The sequence below is a fragment of the Arvicanthis niloticus genome, chromosome 2 (assembly GCF_011762505.2).
Source record: "Arvicanthis niloticus isolate mArvNil1 chromosome 2, mArvNil1.pat.X, whole genome shotgun sequence".
Taxonomy (NCBI): Eukaryota; Metazoa; Chordata; class Mammalia; order Rodentia; family Muridae; genus Arvicanthis; species Arvicanthis niloticus.
This window is the reverse complement of record NC_047659.1, coordinates 12422130-12443091: the sequence shown is the minus strand read 5'-3', so window position 1 is coordinate 12443091 and position 20962 is coordinate 12422130. Positions and strand designations below refer to the sequence as shown.

The window sequence follows — 20962 nt, the reverse complement described above, 5'->3', positions numbered from 1 at the left end:
AAAGTGAAACAGGTGAGCCCTGCATGTGACCAAGCTGATTTGGAGACTAAGTTCACCCTTCACCAGAATCCAACAGGTCATGACATACAGTGGTATCAACCAGAGGGTGCCACATGCTCCTGCTAATGACTCCACAGGAAGTTCTACATTCCCACACCCTCCACAGCTAACTACCACCACGGTTTCTTCTGTGTTGGGCTCTGACTACAACTTGAGCTGATAGCCCGAATGCCACTCTGTAGCTTGCAGACAGGGGTCCCAGAGAGGACCGAGGGGTAGGCTTGCTGAAGAGGAAGGAGAGATAGGATGCAGGAACTCATGCCATGTCTCCATGAGCTCAAATGCCACAGAGACTGACAGGTAAAGGTTGAGAGACCTTCCGGCCAAGGAAATACCAGGCCGTGTTCAGGGAGGAAACTGAAGGAGCCCAGGGGACTGGGCACGTGGTCCTTTCTACAATGATCTTATTTCCTTTTATGTAAAATGGGGTGACAATGCCTACCCTGCCGGATGTCTGGTAGGACTGAAGAAGCCCCTGGCTCTGAATGTGCTACTTAACTGGTACTTAGCAATTGTGATGTCCAAAGAAGGCTCTCCAGCACCAGCCCAGCTCTGCCGTGTCTGCAGTTCACTTGCCCCATACCCATCCTTGACCCATCCTTAACCTCTACTTAGTTTTTCCACATTCAAACCAAAGGACAGCTGGAGGGTGCCAATCAAGGCCAGAGACAGGGTGGAGGCTAGCCCAGGGTTTCGTGAATGTCTCGGGAAGGGCTTCCCCTAAAAAGCCAGCCTTGCCATCTACCCCCAATCATTCCATTCCCCTATGAATCTGGCCTTCTCTGCTCTCTCAAAAGAACACAGACCCCAGCACTCACCAGCTGAGTGAGAGCCGGAAACTCGACCTCTCTACACTTCCCTGCCCTTGGACACAGAATGGCCGGACTACATCACAGATTTGCTACCTATGCTATTAATTTAAAAATAAAATAGCAGAAAATCTCCTTGAGGAGATGAAGGTCAGAGGCTAGCAAGAAGCAGAGAACAATGATTCACAAGCTCTCATGTTCAATAGGACTGTGGTAATATCTGTTCCAGAGCCTTCCATGGCCCCAGTTCAGATAGATAGGATCCCCCAAGCCCATCCCTAATATCTGGTCCCCACAAGCCTTAAGCATTAATGCTCCATGACCACCAGACCATCCTCTGCCATCTGACCAAGTTCTATATGACTTCAGCTCCCTGCCCACCTCCCAGAACCTGGGGACCTGGCTTTCATTCTGAGTATGTGTGACCTTGGAACTGTCACTCTGGTTCATAAGAGACAGAATACATTGCTGAGTTCTGGGTACCAAGAGGGCTTAAACTCCCCCTGTAATCCACGGCCTCCTCTTCTGCACCTCCCACAGCAGCTGTTAGCAATTTGCAGTGTAGCTCTGTCTCCCCAAAGGGCTGGAAGGCAGTCTCTCTCAAGCCAGCAAAGCAGCCAGGGAGCCAATCAGAAGGAGGATCTGGAGAAAGGAAAATTACTGTTGCTGGCCCTCTCCAGTGCTGGCGGGACTGGCTTGGAAAGAGGAGAGCTGGGGGTCTGGCAGCAATTCCTGAACAATAAACTTGGCCCCATGCCTTGACCCCTGTCTGAGCTAAAGGGATAGTGGGTGTACCTGGGACCCCAGTACTCCTCTGGAACATGCCTACTCTTGGCATCCAGAAACAGGAGGAGGAAACAGGCAGGCCTTCATACTGCCTGCTTGCTGAACCCAGATTCTACCATGAGAGAGCCCACTGGGGCCTAGGAACACATAACAGCCAGAGCTCAAGTACCAACCTCTCGGAACCATGATTGTACATCTTATATGCTGCACCACACCCAGTGCCATATACACACCATGTGACTATATCACACACCAAGCCTTGTGTCCCTTAAACTTCATGGTAAGGTCTACTTTGTATGTGAGTTCACTCTTGCCTTCAGTCATGACGACTGACCTGCACACACTGCTATGTCCACCATACTGTGGCTCAGCCCTGGGCAAGACATGCCACATCCTTGTTTTGAACCCATAAATGGTGTTCCTCAACCCCAGGGACATTCACAGCCTAAGGGACAGGGACAATGCAATATCACAATTAAGGCCACACCCACTAGCCTCTGTTACCATGTAACCTTGCCAAAGCAACTTCTGTCAGTGCCTCACCTTCTTCAGATCTAAAATGGAACGACAGTGACATTTCTCTGGCAGAATGGTGTAGACTGAAGTAGATAATACATCGCTCTGCATGCTAGCACTTGGCATACTAGGTAAGCACTTGGAACGTTGCCTGAGTCTGTGCACTGTGCACTAGAATCCCAAGTCTATTGCAAATGAGGCACTGTGCATGCTGGGGAAACCCTAACAGCCCGAAAGATGGTGTGGTTATCTCTTCTACTGAGAAGAAATCCTAGGTTCAGAGAAGGATAACCATTTGCATAGCGCCAGAAAGGAAAGGCTGGCAGGGAGCTAGACAAAGATGCTAATTAACCATGGGTGGAACACTGGAGGAGAGATTGTGGGAGCACTGGAGGAGAGATTGTGGGAGCACTGGAGGAGAGATTGTGGGAGCACTAGAGGAGAGATTGTAGGGGCACTTCAGGAGAGATTGTGGGGGCACTGGAGGAGAGATTGCAAGCATGGAGCACAAGGAATTTGGGGGCAGGTAGTGATGAAAATGTTCTTTGTACTTCTGATGACTTATGCGTTTAACCCCAGCACTCAGGAGGCAGAGGCAGGAGAATCTCTGTGAGTTGCAGGACAGCCAGGTCTACAAACCCCTAAATTTGCTTTAAAAAAAAAAAACACTGAGTTTATGGAAATGGGAAAATATATATATATATGAAAATGATATGTGCATTTTCTCTAATCAGTTATGTAAAATACATTTCAGGAATGTTGTTTTGGAAACCAAAAGCCCTAGTGTTTGGCTAGAGAAATCAACTCTCCATTGTCAGCAACTTGAGACCAGCCTAGAGCGGCTGACAGCAGAGGGTGACTGTGAACAGTCTGCAGACAAGGTGGGTCAGCACAATTCTTGAAGGACAGGGGGCTGGAAAGTGTGCCAACTCCCAGCCCCAGCCTTGCACTGTGTAGATCTAGTGGGTCCAGGAACCCAGTTCTAAGAATCAACCCCCAATGGGAACCACTTGGTAAAGCCATAGTTAGGGAAACTGAGGCTAAGCAGGAGAAGGGACCTGTTGAGTCTCATTAATCAAACAGTGGAGCAGCTGGGACTAACTGGTTCCCTTCCTGTTTTCTCCTCTGCTTTCCCTCTGCCTCCTTTCCAGGGCGGGCCTCTCCAGCCACCAGCCCCGTGACTCAGAGCTCTGAGTCATCCTATGGCACTACAGAAAGAACTTCTCAAGAAAAACAATCCCTTACACAAAACTCCCCTGTTCTTGGGAACAGAATAGGCCCAGAGGGCTGGGAGGAGGAGAGAGAAAAGTTGGGGCGGTGTGGGAAGCCAGGGCTGCCCAGACCTGATTGCTCTTAGCCAACTGACTTGAGCAGTGCACTACATAAGGGGCCTCAGTTCCTCACCTGCAAATAAGACCTCCTGCTGCACACAGACACTCAGCATGCAGCAAGCATCACGACAAGAACTGTGTGTGTGTGTGTGTGTGTGTGTGTGTGTGTGTGTGTGTGTGTGTGCTCGCTCATGCATGTAGAGGCTAGAGATCTTAATGGGGGGAGGGGAGGCATGTTTTCTCCTTGAACCTGGAGCTCACATATTGGCTCTGACAATTAGCAAGCCTTAGGGGATCTTCTCGCCTCTGCTTCCCTTCCCTCCCTCCCTCATCCCCTCCCCTCCCCTTAACTCCTCTCCACTCCACTCTGATTATATAGGTACCAGGGATCCAACAGGTGTTATGGGGCCAGCACTTCATCATCTAAGCCATCTCCTCATATGGACTTCAGAAGCACTATTTTTCTGAATCTTCACTAAAATTTATGGATGCCATCATCCAGCTTAGTATATAAGGAAGCTGGGGCTCAGGGAGCTTCAGCTGAAGACTATACTCAGTTGGGAAACTCAAAGCAGAGTTTAAACCCAGGGCTACTTAATTTTTGAAGCCTGCTTCTCTCCCTCTCCTTCCTTCCCTCCCTCCCTCTCCATGGCCAGGAGAAATGACTCAGTGGTTAACTGCACTGGCTTCTCTTGCAGAGGACCTGAGTTCAGTTCCCAGCACTAAATGGCAGCTCACACCCATCATCTGTATATAACTGCAGTGGCAGGGGGAATGCAATGTGCAATGTCCTCTTGGAGTCTCCTCAGCACCAGACCCACGTACAGTGATGAAGAGATGCAGGCAAAACACATAAAATAAAAATACATCGTATTTATTCATTTATTTTTAAGATTTATTTACTTGTATGTGTATGGGTGTTCTGCCTGCATATATCGCTTCACCATGTGCATGCATTGCTCTTGGAGGCCAGAAGAGGGCATCAGAACAGGCAGAGAGCCTAACCGTTAGCTAAACTGCCTGCCACGCCTTAGCACTCTGCAGAGAGCTCCCTCACTCCCTGCTACTTGCCATTCCCGTTAGGGTTTTTTTCCTCATCCATGGCCAGGCAGGACAGAAGGGTGAAGGCCCTTGACATAGGGTAGGCTAATCCCACAGGTCTATAAATAGGGCCCTGAGGCTTGGGCTGAAATAGCTATGCCAGTCCCAACTCCACAGGCAGCAGAGTACAAACAGCCTCAGGAATGTCTTCTCCCCTCCCACAGTTAACCAAAACTTCTCCAGGAAGCCATTATGCACGCTCCTTGGAGATAGCGGATTTGAGCAAAGAGCCGCACCTGCCTAGAGGGGATCCTGGACCTGGGCCTGGGCTCCTTTTTTATGCTTCTTATTTCCATTGCTTCTGCCTGGGATTTGGTTTCCCAAACTGTGAACTAGGGAGGTCAGTTGTGTGCCCTCAGGGCCCTTCCAGCCAGTATGCTCTTGGTCTGCTTGCAGCACCCTCTGCTTTTCACACCTACTTCCTTATGCCCTGCCCCCATCAACTTGGAAATTGTATTTCATCATCATCATCATCCTGGGACCCAATCCCAGAGCCCAGCCCACACTAGGCAGGCATTCGTATTATCTGAGCTACATCTATAGCCTCTGTTATTGTGTTGTTTAGGGATTTTTGAGAACCTAGCCATCCTGAGTGTTGAGAGCCTGGGATGAAGACTCCAACAAGCCCTAACCAGTTCCATCACACTTGGCCTTGGGCCAGACACTAGTGCTAAAGGCATTTCCAACCCCTGCCCCTCAGATCTTCCTAGTGGCCTCGGTGAGCTATGCCAGGAACATCTTGTTTCTGGTTCAGATTACAGACTTATGGCCAAAGAGGATTCCCCGGGGGGGCCTTCACCAATGGTAAAACCAAGGCTCTCCAGCCATCCAGTGTACTTAGACCATGCTTCTCAGCTCATTCCCAGCCACCACCCAACCCTAGTTCATGGATGCGGAAAGCCAAATTGAGAGGGACTGGGGCATGTTCAGTTGGAAAGACACTGGCTCAGACATTCTCACTCCTGAGTCCAGAGCTGCAGAGACTCAAGTCAGCCTAGCTGGACAGTGGGGACAGAACCCAATAAGAACAAAGAACGGAGAGGGACAGGCTGACTATTCGCTATTGCCCTCCCCCTCTGCCTCCCACACCTCATGTGTGTGTGTGTGTGTCTGTGTGTACGTGTGTGCTTGTGTCTTAGTTCCTGTATATATGTTTGTATCTGTATATATGTGAATGTGAGTATGTCTCTCTGTTAGTGTATGTGTGCATCTGTGTGTATCTGAGTGTGTGTATGTATGTATGTATCTTTATATATATGTATGCATGTCTTTGTATGTATCTGTGTGTGCCTGTGTGTATATCTGTATATATGTCTCTGTGTGTCTCTGTATGTGTGTCTATATCTGAGTCTCTGTGTGTATATATGTATGCATATATATATATGCATGCATATGTGTGTGTGTCTGTGTGTGTGTGTGTGTGTGTGTGTGTGTGTGTCTGTGTCTGTGTCTGTGTCTGTGTAGTGAAGGGAAGGGAAGTGACAGGGCTTCACTGGTAACACACATCCTCTCCTACCAGCTCTCAGCATTGCCCACTCTGACCTGCCCTCCTCTTTGCCTTCCACCAATTGGCTGCTCTACAATCCAATCAGTCAAATCACTCCTCTCCTCCACAGTCATCTATGGCTCCCAGTGAACCAGAAGACTGAAACTTAGCTTTCAAGTTCTCTCTAGACATCCCTGTCTCCTCCTGCCACTCCCACCTCAGTCTCCTCCCATGACTCACTTGTCCTCAGGCACACAGGGCTCCTCCAGGTCACCAGCCCTTTGCACATAATCCACTTGCCAGAACCGACTCCTCAATCTCAGCCCAGTGCTAATCTCAAGGGCAGGAAGAGCTGACGGGCTCCCTAGGTGTCTTGGAAGGCGTCAAATGCACTCTGGGTATCAACCACCATTGTCTCCTCGTGGATTAGGGTGTCTCTTCTCTTGCAGGATGGTACAGCTCACCTCCCTTTTCAATCGTGTGTGTGTGTGTGTGTGTGTGTGTGTGTGTGTGTGTGTGTGTGCTGGTTCCACTAATAAAGTCTCCAGATCTCCCATTGGGAAGTTCCTGAAAGCCCTCAGTAGCCTGGAGTAAAACCCACAGTCAAGGGCAGCATGGCCTTGTCCCCTTGTCTGAACGTTCCCCATTCCCTCTGAGAAATGCTCTCCCTTCCTAGCTCACCCTGCCATCCTGTACTCAAGCTTCTCAGCTGTTCACCTGACTCCCCCCTGCTCTCCTAAACCATCGTCTCATCCTCAGGTGAAGAAAAGCTGATTCCATGGCAGGAATGCCTATGTTCGCAAGACCCAGGATGCATGGAGAGGGTTTATTCTTTGCCCATTCTCCAACACTCAGCTCAGAGCCTAAATTTCTGTCACATGACTCTAGGAGTGAATGGATTCCAGAATCCGGTGAGCATTTAAATCAGAAAAACAAAAGCCCTGTGAGTAGTCAGAAAGGGTGGGGTGAGGCAGCACAGACAGGCCAGCCTCCCCCACAGCAAGGAAGAGAATGTTCTAGAAGAAGAGAAAGGAATCAGTGTGCCAGAGACTTGTGACAAGACTATCTGCTGATCTGACAGGACCCCCGGGGTCATCATGGAGGTAAGTGTGAGGTGGGTACAGGGCAAGGACAAGCAGGCTGACTCAGGAAGTGCTCATACTCAGACCCCAGCAGGTCACATTGTGGCCCTGTGGTGTTTGCAGAAGCTGGGCAGGCAGGGAGAATGCAAGGGCCGTGTGACATTGCTAGCCAGCAAAAGTACACACAGAAAGGGACACTCCTTACTGATAAAAATCTCTTGGAGGCAGCTCCCTTATGGAGCAAAACAGCACCCCAGAAGCCAGATGTGGTTCCTCAGTGGCAGCTGGGGCTGGGCCAGGCCTCTGTGTGGTCCTAGAGAACCTTCTAGGAACCCCTAGCTCCAAAGACTAAATGCCTTGATGACCATCAAAGACCCTGTCATCTAGACTTTAAGAGGATAGGTCAGCTCCTATCATCACTCAGAAGCTAGGTGCAGTGGAGGGAGGGCTGAACAATGCAGGCACCCACTTCCTACTTCTTTGGGTAAGCAACACGGACATCACGGGCATCGCGGGCTGGTCACTGGAGGGCTTTCTCTTCATACAATAAGACATTTTCTGCTGTTCAGGATTGAAATGCTGTGGCAACGACCACCCTGGCTTTCCAGCTCAGAAAGGTGTTCGGCATCTACAGGTTCATCTGATCCCCTCCACACCCGCGTCAGGTGTGTGTGTGTGTGTGTGTGTGTGTGTGTGTGTGTGTGTGTGTGTCTCGCCTTACAGGGATGAAAGCCCGGGAGTCACTTGGAAGGCAATCTGGGTCTCCTGGCTCGCAGCCCAGCTCTCTGCACTCCCAGGGCCCTGAAGGCTCACCTGGAATCCGATAGGTGGGCCCGCCCACCCAGCCAGGTGGCGATGATGTGAGTCACCCCCGTGACTCACACTCCTCAGGTGCCTCCTAAGGTCAACAAGTGGAGGGGGGGGGGACGATGACTTAGTGGCCACAACCCAACGTCTCTCACCTCTCCACAACCTGCAGGGAGACTCCCTGCCTCTCCTCCTCATGGGAAATGCAAGGGGTCCCAGAAGGCTTGAGAACACAGCAAGCAAGAAGCACAGCTCGGGTGGGAGCAGGCATCTGGGCACTCAGCCCGCCTCATCCCTTGCCATCAGGGGCTCCCCTCACCTGCCTTCCCCTTGATGAGGAGCAGAGTTAAGGAATACTGGCCACAGGGGACAACCTTTAAATCCACAAAGGCTGTTCAGGCGCTTCCACTCTGGCATCATCTAGACTCCCCTGGACACTGGGTGGACAGTGGCTCTGTGTTGCTCTACCTACCTTACAGGCTGCACAAGAAGAGAGCCACTCTGTGAGGAGACGCTATGACAGCGGCTGAAGCACCAGAAGAGGAGTCGGTGGTACCTGGAAAAGGGTCGAGGAATCTCAGTGTCAGTGTCTGAGGTCATGTGGGTAAATCCTTCCTACCTGCATACCTCCACCGATGAGACACCCACTTCCTGCCAGCACTGCCCACACCTGCCGCTGGAGGGTTGGGCTGGTTAAGAGTGTGCTTCCGGATGCCAGGCCTTGAGCTCCTTGGCGTAACTGCTTTCTCTGAGGCTGTAGTAAACACCACACCCAGAGCATATTAGATAAGGGGCTGAAGGAGCATCCTGTAACTTAAGACCTAGACCAATGGTGGGTGGCACAGCTGAGTCCTCTGGCCTCTGTCAAGATGGCGGACTCCTGCCCACTCTGAAAGATCTTACTACCCAAACTGGTTTCTCCCAGCCAAGGAGAGAGTCAGGATGCACTGAGGGGCTTCACAGGCTCCTCAGATGAGGATACAAGCCCCTTCCTTAAGCACAACATATAGCAGACATTACTGATGGTTTCTGCAGTGTCAGTAGGTGATACAGATGTGCAGCAGTGGACATGGAGCTACAGGCAGAGAGGTCAGAGGTCACATGTTTATCTGGGCCTGGGGAACTGGATTTCAATGGCACCTCTGCAAGCCTTTCTCAAATATCTTGCAGAAAATCCCTAATTCCTAGGGGCAGGTCAAAGCACGTGGGGTGTGTGGTTTTGGAGACGACAGACAGCAATGCACACTCTCCTCCAGTCCAGACTCATTTGTTCACCTGAGGGGCTGCATATGTTTCCAGGTGCTTCATGTTCAGCCACCACCTCTCACCCCATCCACACAAGGGCCGGGCATCACCCTCCTCAACATCCAGCTCACTTTGACTTCCAACTACTTCTGGTCAGTTCAGCTTCCGACTAGACCAGAACATACCTCAATTCTCCACTCTGACTGCCACCGCTCAGCTGGACAGTCATCTCTGACTCACTCACAGTCCAGCCACCTCAGAGAAGGCCCAGACCACACCACTGGGTTGCTCTAACTCTGCTGGGTTTGAACACCCCCAGATGAATCCCATGATCTACAGTTCTCATCCGCTGGCATCTTTAGTCTGTGCCTACCAGACTCCAGCCAGACACAAGTGTGTTCTGTCTCTTGTATCCTCTGGGTAATCTTTGTATGCACTGTTTTCTTGAATCCCCTCAGCACCCTGGATCCTCTGCCACATGAAGTTGCAACAGCCTATTTCTGAATTGGGCTCTCCCTGTAGACTAAGATCTATTTATGCTATTCCAGACCCTGGCCCACTGCAGCTCTAGATATGCCAACGGCAGCAGCCAGTGCTTGCACACATGCTCAACGCATGTGCTCACAGGCACATTCCCACAGAGCTAGCTCACAGTACGGATGCTGCCATCTACGGGTAAGAAAAGCACTTCATTCTCCTTGAGATTGTGACATCAGGTTTCACGCTGGGCTGGGTTTGCAATGAGCGGCAGCTAAGTCTAAGTTTGAGGGTTTCCCTTCTGGAATCTTAAGGCTGCAACAACTCAGAAGCAAGCTCTCCAAACACTTTCGGTTACTAGCTAGGTCTCCACTCACACACTCCCAATGGAGCAAGAAAGAGAGGGTTTCTGTTGCAGTCCTCGCTAGCCCAGCTCAGGGCCTCTGGCTCTAAGTCTTCTTGATGAACACCTCAGACCTCAGGGAAAGGAGAGAGAATGTCAGGCTGTCCACCATGGAAAGGCTGGCCTCTGGCCAGGGAGCTCACTGACAGTCAGTGTGCACACCACCAGAGGACCACGTCATCCTAGGTCTAGGCTGCTGAGAAGGAGCATTCGGCCTGTGGGTGGTGGAGATTGCCACAGTGGCTCTTCTCATCCTGCAAGGCCCCTCCTGAATCATGAGGAGGACTTTTGGCTTGATGGCCAGTCACACCAAAGGATTCAGATGGCCACCTCCAATGACAACAGCTGTCATTGTCTGCATACCTACTATGTATCAGATTCTATAGGCAATACAGTAAGTCTGCCTGGCAGATAACACTATATACACCTTGCAAAGTGAGACCCCACTTTTTTATCTCAGGGAGATAAAGGTGCCGTGAATCTGATCACAGCTAAAACATGAATGCAGTTGCCACCAAGTCAGACTGCCTCTCTTAGGCCTAGCTTGTACCTAATACCAAGCTACATAAGGCTAGGCCTTCTGCTCACGTATAGAGATACCTGAAACTTTGGTTGCTCAGATTTACAACAAACTTCTGCAGAGGGTTAAATGATCTGAGCCAAGGCAGGCCTTTGCTGTCTCTTGTATATTCTTTTGTTTTTCCCCCCCCCTTTCTTACTTATTTGTTTGTTTATTGGCTTTTTAAACCCATTCTTAGTTCAGGGCCATACAAAAACAGACTGAGTTCCCACCCCCACCCCTGGTCCAGTTAGCCATTCACATATTTACTGAGAACATGTTTATCATCTTACGTGTAAAACCTTCTGGTGGAGATGCTTATCAAAGCCACATTGCAGGCCTCCATCCGCCTTCTCTCCCTTCAGATGGCTTCCCACTGAGTCAGTCTCTCCTACTGAAGGGCTCTACCTCTCCATGACTGAGCAGAAAACTACCTCAACAACTGTTCAAATTTTAGAAACAGTGGAATAAAGTCTGACCCAGAGTTCAAAGAGAAGAGGCAGCACACAGGATAGGCAGAAGGACTCCCGAGGGTGAAATACCAAAAGACCTGGGTTTGAGGCAGCTCGTGGGTGAAATGCTTGCCCAGCATGCACAAGGCTCTGGGTTCTATGCCGAGCTCTGAAGAAAAGAAAAAAGTACTCAGATCTAGACTGGCTATTTATGCTTTAACAATAGACTTACCTTTTAGATATTCATTCTAAACTGACTATCAGTTGATAATTTGCCCCCCTTTTTTCTTTGAGTCGGGGTCTTATTTATCTCAGGCTGGCCTTGAATTCAACACACGGTCAAAGGTGATGTTGAATTTCTGATCTTCCTGTACATTATACATTATACATTATACATTATACATTATACATTATACAGGTGTGTACCACCTCTTCCACTTTATACAGATGTGTATCACCACGCCCACTTTACACAGGTGTGCACCACCACGCCCACGTTAGCATTCCTGGGATGTAACTCTGGGCTTTTCGAATGCTACGTGAGCACTCTACACAGTCCTCAGTTCAGAATCTTCCAACTCAGCATGACTCCCGGACCAGCAACATCAGCACTGGCTGGGAGCTCATTAGGATTCAGACTCCAGATCCCAACCCAGCTCTAAGGAACCAGCACCTGCATTCTCACCGAATCCCTGGGTGATCTGTGGATATGGTGAGTCTAGGAGATCTTCAGTTTCTGCCTCCTTTCAATATTGCTAAAAGGAATCAAACCACATCTTCCCAGGCGCCACAGTATCACCTCCCTAGATCCAGCCCTAACCAGGTATGGAAGCAGATTTGGGAGGAGAAGAAAAGGCAACATTCACATTTCACAGAGGAGTGGACACTGAGCTACAGACCAGGTTAGACCAGTAGGCAAATGACTTACCCAAGCCCAGCACCCAAAATGAGCTAGGAGTATGTCCATGGCCAGGTTCCCGATCTTTCCAAGCCCTTAGGTTGAATAGTAACCCAAATCATTTTGATTTGAATGTGTTCTTTTGAAATATCCTAAGTGATGGCACCAGGGCCCTTGGTGGGTGTTCAAGACACACTCACTTTCTCGGGCCATGGGGAACCCCAGGCCTGGGGAGTGAAGAGGTGGCAGGCACTAAGCAGTTGGTTCATGTATACAGGCTGGATCTGGAGACTTGTCAAGTGAGAAGACAGTCAGGAGGGGTACCTTCTGCAGTCACCCCAGACACAGAGTCTCAGAGGTGGCAACACAATGGCTCATGCCACCATCCCGAGTGTGGAGGCAGAGAGAAGCTTAGCATGGCCACCAGAGGGATGTTCAGAATAGTGGAGAAACCAAGGCCTCCAGAGCTGCCAGGACCTCTGATTAGGGCCAAGCATCTTTCCCTTCGGCTGCCAACCATACAGTGTGACAGGGGCCTAGGAACCAGGGTTCTTCTAGGAAAATTCCATGTGGGGAGCAAGGGTGGGCCACCCACAACAGCCCTGACACCAAGAGAAACCCTCTGCCATTATGCTTACTTCCTGGCTTTTGTTCTTTTCTTCCCCTCTACACTGGTCACTCTGCTATGAGCCAGGCAGAGACACAGACTGCAACTCTTCCACTCACTGATGTTTCCGGCAAAACCATGAATAAATTAATTTCCACCTCTCCATAGATTGTGTTTTTTTTCTCGTAAGATGGGGGACCCTTTTGAGCCACAGGCAGGATAAGAAGTCCCACCCAGCTCTCTACAGGATGAGAACAACATAGGAGCATGCAGATGTATATATACAAAGGCGTGATGGGGGAATTTCCATTTCCCTCACAAATGCCAAGGTCTGCTGTTTACACGCAGTCGCCACAAAAAGAATTCAACTTGGTTTGACTGCAAGGCCTCCGGCAACAATGTTTCCCACCCTTGAAACTGTGTAAGAATATCCCACGAGTCTCCTGGTGGAGTGCAGAACAGACACAGCAGACCAGAAGGAGGTAGAATTGCCAGATAAACCACTGCACATCCATTTAAATTTGGACTACAGATATGCACAGATTTTCTTTATATGTATGCCCCCAAATATTGCAGGGAAGATGGTAATAGTAAATAATTATTCATTCTTTATCTGAAATTCTTAATTTAACTAGCATCCTGTTTTCTTAGTTGCTAAATATGGCCATGTTAAGGGCAGAGCTTGAAATTCAACATTTCTGAAAGCTCCCAAATGCAGCCCTGCTGCATCTAAAATACCATTTACAGCTATGAGAATGGAATTTTATGCAACCATGAATTCTACAAGTTTTTTTTAATACCATTTAAAGAGTCAGGCAGGCAGTGCCCAACTTCTAAAGGAGCGTTCTAGAATGAAGTGTTCTCATGCTTTATAAAGAAATACTCTAAGAGAGTGCAAAGGGCACAGGGCCTAGGCTAGCCCATGAAAATCCTCCTCTGAATGACATGGCTCAGCTGGCTTCCACTTCCTGACCTGAGGCTTAAGAAGACAAGAACATGTGACCATAGGGAAAAAAAAAAAAAAAAAAAAAAACCACCAACAAAAAATAATGGCCCTCTCCCTTTTGCTTTTGCCCCAGGGTATTTTAAATTAGATGAGAAAACAAGAATTCCAAGAGTCTGAATGATCTACACTGGCAAAGTACCATGTCAACACTCCCTAAGGGGCTGGGGTTGGGACTCAGTTATCAGAGTGCTTGTCTCGCATGTAACTCCTGGTTCAGTCCTTAGGACTGCATACAGTTGAGCACAGTGGTGCTTGACTATAATCCTAGCACTTGGGTGATGGAGGAAAGCACTTAGGTTATCCTTAGTGACACAGTGACTAGCCTGGGCTATAGGAAACCCTACAAACAAACAAAAATGTAGAAAGCTGGTGTTGAAATCCTAACTTTACCCCTGAAACCAAAGCCCAGAGAAGCAAACTGCTCAAGACTGAACCTCAATTGCAGAGAGAACCAGGTTCCCCCTGCTCTTCAACTCTACCTTTTTCTGATGCTAGACTGTGCAAAAATGATTTGCTGAGAGAATGAACTGAAGTCTAATGTTTTAGAAAAATGGTCCCTGGACCAGAAGTCTAGGACAGCTAGACTTGTGATACCCAGCTACAGTTCCGCTTCAAGAATACCATCCCCCACCAAGAGTGCTAGGAACAGGGACCACTGTTACTTTTCCTGAATAACAATTTGGCAAAATGTGACAAAAGCTATAAAAATCCATCATAGCTAAGCCAGGAGCTCCATTTGTAATGATGAAGGAAGAACTCGGGGGCAAGAAGTAGCTCAGTGGGTGGAAGAATTTGCTGTCAAGCCTGATAACCCCCACGGTGGAGAGAACATATTCCGCAAAGTTGTCTTCAGACCTCTGTACTCCTATCTTGGTGCACACACAGACACACACAGACACACACACACACACACACACACACACATTAATGTAAATACAAAAATTTAAAGAACATATTAAAAAATTACTCACTAGGATGTCTATAGACAGGAGATGGACAGAAGGACAAGAAGTGGACAGGAGTCAGACAGATACACTTGCATGCACATAAAAACATTGAAATAAATCTTTTCTAAGAAAGAAAATGCCAGGAAGGGAACATACTCAAATGTTAGTAGTAGTCACAGAGGTGGCAGTTACCAGTAGTTCTTTGGGTTTGGTTGGTTGGTTTTGGTTTTATCCTTTAAAAGAATTGTGTTTTCCAAATTTTCTATCACAAGCTCTTGTTACCATGAGGAAGGAAGGTCCATGAAGAGACAAGGCACATCCCCCAGCCATGCCACTAAGCCACTCTGTGAATTTAATTAGTATTTACTCAGCCCAGCCCAGCCCAGCCACAGCCTCTACAGCAGAGAAATCAAGAGCCCCACCCTCAAGGCCGACTTACATGGAATATATATATCTTTTGATTGATAAGTACTTGACCCAAATGATAGATCTATTGAGGTTGGAAAAGTAACAAGATACCCTTTGCTTAACCAACTTAGCAAAATAAAGGAATCCACTCCCACCGTCCTGGCTCCATCATAATAGTTCCCCACCAGGCTCCATGGCTCAAACCCTTCTGGAGTCTTCTCAGAAAAGCCAAATTCAGAGAGAGTTTATTTAAAAAAAACAAATAACAAATAACAAAAGAAAGCCTAAAACTGATCAGATATAGTGGGGCACATTTTTAATACCAGCACTCATGAGCAGAGGCAGGTGGATCTCTCTAAGTTCCAGGCCAGCCTGGTCTACAGAGTGAGTTTTAGGATAGCCAGGGCTGCATAGTGAGGTCAAGGTCTCATTCCTTAAATGAAGTACTGAGCGCAGGAGGTGCGGAGACACCTGGAGAAGCTGCCAATGGGAGGCACTAACTACAGACCAGAAGATATGGGAAGGGGCCTCTGGGCAAGGAGACTCAGTGTTCTGGGCTTCAGTTTCCCCATCTGCAAAGTGGGTTACATACGGACAACATCGGGGTTACTGTCAGGTTAAGCCACTTCATTCCTCCATGAAGAGACTCAGTTTGCTTATCTGTAAAATAGAGCCAATATTTCTTCATTCCTAAGACTACTTTAAAAGCGAACAAAATAATAAAAGCCTGCATCCACCATTACTACTGGAGAAGAACATTACTACTCAAGGAAGAGTCAGTGAGTAAAACCTCACTCCCGACTTCCAGTCTCAAAATGGGGCAATTGGTTCTGCTCAAATTCTAGTAGAGCCATGGAACTTCTGAATCTGACTGCACATGCCTCCCCTGTGTTTCTCGGCACGCAGGTACCATGTTGGCACGGTAGGACACACTCTGACTCAGAAGCCATCTGAGCTGGACAAACCTGACATTACTCTGCCCACCATGTGGTATGCAAGGGATGTTGGAGTCCATTTAAAAAGCATGCAGGAGCCAAACCTCACCCTTCATTTTGTCAGCAGCATAGACAGGACCCCAACTCAGGCTTTTAGCTGCCTAGCCTCACCCACCACACCCTCTGCTTTTCTCTCCCCTACCCTGCAATTGCCAGTGTGGTCCCAGGCAGGGTTGGAACAAGTAGGCCATCTCAAGAAGAGGAGGAGGGGAAGCCAGAGCCAGCAGGAACTAAGCCTGCCTGTGGTCTCCATGTTCACAAACCACATCAGGCTGAAATAAGACACACGCTCATTCAGCTGGAAGGAAGGAGATATTTTTACTTAACCTCCCTCAGCTGCCTAAACATTGCCCGCCCAGCCCCACCACCACCACACATAACTCCCGGGACCGCTTTCCTCTGCTTTAGCCCACATTTTCTTACAAGGTAACAGGGCGACTCACTTTTTGGAGCTTTTAGGGGATGTCTAACAGTTTGTCAAAGGGTAGAAAGGAAGAACCAGTTCTGGCTGGGTGCCCGGCTAACAAAAGACCTTGCCTGCATCCAGAAGCATTATTTTCCTAAAATAGAGACTGATCCACACTCTTCGGACCTGTTGATGGTAAAGAACATGTGTGTTTATAAATAGTCCCAAGGCCTCTCCAGTGTTCCTGAACTGTGCACACCAAGTCCCCAGCACACATGTAACAGCCGTGGGCATGCGGAGGAGGGGTGTCGCACATCTGTATCTCCAGTGCTGACATTGGAAGGATTAGAGACCTGAGGATACCTGGAGCTCATTGGCCAGGCAGCCTCCTGAATTGTTGAACACCAGGTTCACTGAGAGTCTGTCTCAAAAAAAAAAAAAAAAAAAAAAAAAATAGAGAGGCCAGAGAAATGGCTGAGCAGAGTAACCACTTCCTGCTCACTCCTGATGAACAGAGTTCAGCCCCCACGACCCATGTAAAGGGGGAAGGGGAGACTGACTCTACAGAGCTCCACGTGTGCCCCAATTTGCTCACCCCCACACATATATCACACATCCACACAGTAATAGTAAATTAATAATAAATACAAACTTAATAAGAAATAAAGTGAGAAGTGATAGGAGATGCTTGAAACTGACCTCTGGCCTCTACAAATGCATCCATGGATGCACACCCGAGGACACATGCACATGCACTCACACACACACACACACACACACACACACTTGCACATGTACTTGCACATGCGCACATGTGTGCACATACACACGCACATGCACACACAGAGAGACATAAAAAGAACTAAGAAAGCAGCCCCACACCTAAGCTAGCCCTTGTAACGTCTCTAACATTCTCCTGCCCTCTAACCTATCACCTCTGGTCAGAAAATACTAAAAAAGTTGTGGGCTAGCTCCGGCCAGAGGAGTTTCCTTGAAGAAAACCAGAGATCAACGTCTCAGCAAAGCTACAGGCCAGAATGATGCCATCTCTATGGCCAGACAATATGTCATTTAAAAGCCAAACTGGCCACCTGAAGTTAGGGGGAGAGGCCCATGGGCTCCAGATGACTAGGAAAACCAAGTCCTCTCTCCCATGTTACAGTCCTCTCTGTAACAGGGTGTCTCCTTGACCACTGTTCACAGTGGGACAATCAAGACAAGGGTGCCTGTGTGACTGTCCCTCGTTTCATAGCCATAGTCTTTTTTTTTTTTTTTATTATTTTAAATTTGTTTTTGTTTTTTTTTTAAAGAAGAAAAACAGCAACATGGAGACACTGACCATAACGGTATCTACCTAGTAGTTTCACCTCTTCTGTTTTCAGGTAAAACTTACAGCTCCATATAAAACTTCCCGCTTCTGTGACCCTGAAGCTGAGTTTCTAGGATCTGCATTTCCCAGCCCAGCAGGCACTGCTCTGGGTTGGCTCTGCCTGCTCCCCACCAGGCTGCCTCCTCAGGGCCTCCCAACTCAGCCACTGTGTCAATGAGAGTTCTTGGTTTGCCCTGGTGACAAACCTTTCCAAGCATCTTACTGCCTGCCAGTTCTGCCCTCACCTAACACTCCCAGTTCCAGTTCTCCAACCCTGCCTCATCCTCCGTGCTGTACATGAAGGATGCTCAGAGATCCTCAGTACCTTTGCACAAACTTCCCTGCTTCTTAGACTAGCTCTTTCCTCAGCCATCTTCCCCTGGCAAACTATGACTCATTTCCAAGGCCCAGCTCACCCAGACACAATTAGTCACCTCTTCTTACATGGCTGAAATAACTGAGTATGGTCTAGATACGTAAGGATGGGAAGTAGAGAGAGCTCTCTTTGCGGCTCCTGGGCCTCTCCAAGTTCAGGCCTGGAGCACAAGCCAGAGAATGCTACATCAGGGTAGGAGGGAAGGAAACAAATTGACAGGCAAGCTTCCCCCTGCTCTTTGAGTTCCTAATAAAAAGACTATGGAAAATTCTGGAGTAAATTCCCTCCCCTGGTTTACACGGAAACCTTTGCTGCTGTGTAATTTACACAAGTGCCAAACCAAGCTCCCTAGGCTGTTTATGAGTTCCCTGGCATTTACAAACAGGGAGGCCCAAGAAAGGAAGAGAGTCTGAAAGAAGCTGGAATCCACTGGTCCCTTGTTCACATCCTTCATTCTCCTTAAATCCCCCAAGGAATAGCACCCCCATCCCCAATTACATGGGACAGGGTGGGGCTTCTGGCCTTCGAAGCATGGAATATCCAAGAGTTTAAGGTCCCACGGAAGTCAGAAAGTATAAGCTGGACCTGGGTCTATCCCCTGCCACCGCCTCACTATGTGACTCAGGCCCTTGGGTCGCACTCAGAGAATGGGGTGCAGCTCCACAGAGAGGGGTCAGTACTAAGTGGCTCAGAGGCCCTGGTGACCAGGTCTGTGGGACTGGGACAGGCAGGTTAAGTCTTCCGTTAGTCCCAGAGGCCAAACAAAGCCAGAAGCTACGGCTCAAAGGCTACCTCTAGGAACACCAGGAAGGACTCCTGGGTCTTTTAAAGAATTCATCTCTGCTGTGTGGAGCCCTCTAAAAAGATGGATGTCTGGGCTGAGGAGAATCCACAGATCCCAGACCCCTGCTTGCCGGCTCCCCAGCTCCGAGACCTCCTAAGGCTGAGACTTCCCCTACAGGCCAATCTAGCCCACAAATCCAGAGTCGGGACCAAAGGGAAGTTGCTGTAAAAAAAAAAAAAAAAAAAAAAAAAAAAAAAAGCTGGGGGAGGGCGGACCTGCAAAGTGATGGAGGCCCAGAGACAAGGTTCTAATTACTCAAAAAGGAGTTGTTCAGTCAGAAGTTTCTTCTCCCGGCCCGAAGGGAACACAACATGGCAAGGCGGGAATGAAACAGTGCCTTCGGGTAAGTCATGGAGAAGTCAGGCACCTACAAGGAGGAACTTTCTAACAGTTTCGGGCCCCAAGGAGGAAGGTATTGCTCAGGAGTGAAAACTCCGCTGTGCGCGGACTCTTCACCTAGCCACTGTTCAACCTTGCGTGGGCAGTCACCTGCATGCGGGGTCAGACACCCCCAAAGCAACAATGACCCGGACTCGCTGAGTGGGGGATCAGGGTGAGGTCCGGTGCCTGAAGCACAGAGGATCTAGGCGTGGCGGTAGGACCGCTCCTTTTTGCCTCTAGCCCCCAGCCACAGTCCTAGGTGCCCTAGAAGAAAGCCAAATTGAGCGAGCACCTCCTTTCTCCCGTGATGCCCTCGCATGGGCCCAGCTCCAGGATCATCCGATCTCGGATGGGCACGGGAGGGAGAGGAAATTTAGCTCGACCTAAGACTCTAAAAGTCCGGGACCCGAGCGACCCGCCTCCCTACCTGCTGCGACAGAGCGGGCGACGGCGACAGCTCGCTCCAGCTGTGTGCTCAGCTGGTTCCTGGCGTTGGGGCGGGGTGCGCTGTGCGAGCCGCAGGGTGGGCAGGGCACGCGCCGGAGCCGCCCTCGAGGCGGGCGGGGCAGGCTCGGGGAGGAGCGCAGCTGGGAGGATGTAGACTAGGACTCCAGGCTAAGCATTCATCCAGTGCACACCCGCTTCCTCTGTCTTGAGGTAGGTGTCAATCACGCTCTCTGCGGTCCATAGAAGGAAAGTGAGGCTCGGAACATGGAAGACAGATCCGAAGGGGCCTAAAGTAGTCGGGAGGAGACTCAGGATTACACCAAGGCTAGACCTGGGACAAAGAGTGTACTGGGCGTGGTTAGCCTGCAGTGCAAAGCTAAAGCTGTAAAGAGAGGGTCTTCAGAGGCAAAGCCTCTGACTGTGAAATAGCTCCCTGCAAGAAGAGCCGTGATGTGCAGTCAGCCAGCAGCTTGCCCTACTGAAGAGACTGAAGGAGAATTTTTTCCCCCTAAAGTCACATAGAAGTAACGAAGGAGAAATGCCAAGGCAACTCTGCCTAAAACGTGAACAGCTGGCGTTAGAATCGGGAGGCCTAGACCGAAACTTCTGACACGTCCAGCCCGCAAACTCTGGGCAATGAACTTAACACATTTAAGCCTCAGTGCAGTCTCTTGTCAAATAGGAGGAAAAGATGCTTAGCACAACGTCAAACACGGTGAAACCCTCATAAGCCAAGGTTCACATTAATGCGAAGGCAAACATTCCGTGGGGCACTGGTTAGAGAGTCGAGTGTGAGGGCACTTCCATGCCAGTGTGAGACGGGAGGTCCCCCCATGGCATCAGACACCATTCAAAAAACAGCATTTATAATGGAGCAGGAAGCATCTGTAGGGAAGAATTCTCATACCACGCAGCGGACTGCACCAAATGTCAGATGCCCATTCCAGGCTGAATGCTGACAATACTCACGTTCACCAGTGTGAAGCTCTAACACAGGCAAAATATACCAGGATTCCATAATTACTAGGTGTCAAGGCTGTTGTTTCAGTAGCAGAGAAAGCAAGACCTCAGAATGTGTTTCCTAGTTTGGTCTTTCATTGAGAAGTAGCCAGGAAAGCCACAAGGCCCGGGGAATCCCAGGCTGGCTCTTCCTCCCGCCTACTC

General features: G+C 49.2%; 1 long non-coding RNA gene across 1 annotated transcript; it reads right to left on the bottom strand.

Moving 5' to 3' along the window:
- Positions 1-1368: 1368 nt before the first annotated feature.
- On the bottom strand, positions 1369-19907 carry LOC143441282 (uncharacterized). The gene is made up of 3 exons (XR_013108543.1): positions 19779-19907; positions 8451-8534; positions 1369-1511 (listed from the first exon to the last, which is right to left on the bottom strand). It is a non-coding gene; the product is annotated as an uncharacterized LOC143441282 (long non-coding RNA).
- Between the last annotated feature and the right edge of the window lie 1055 nt (positions 19908-20962).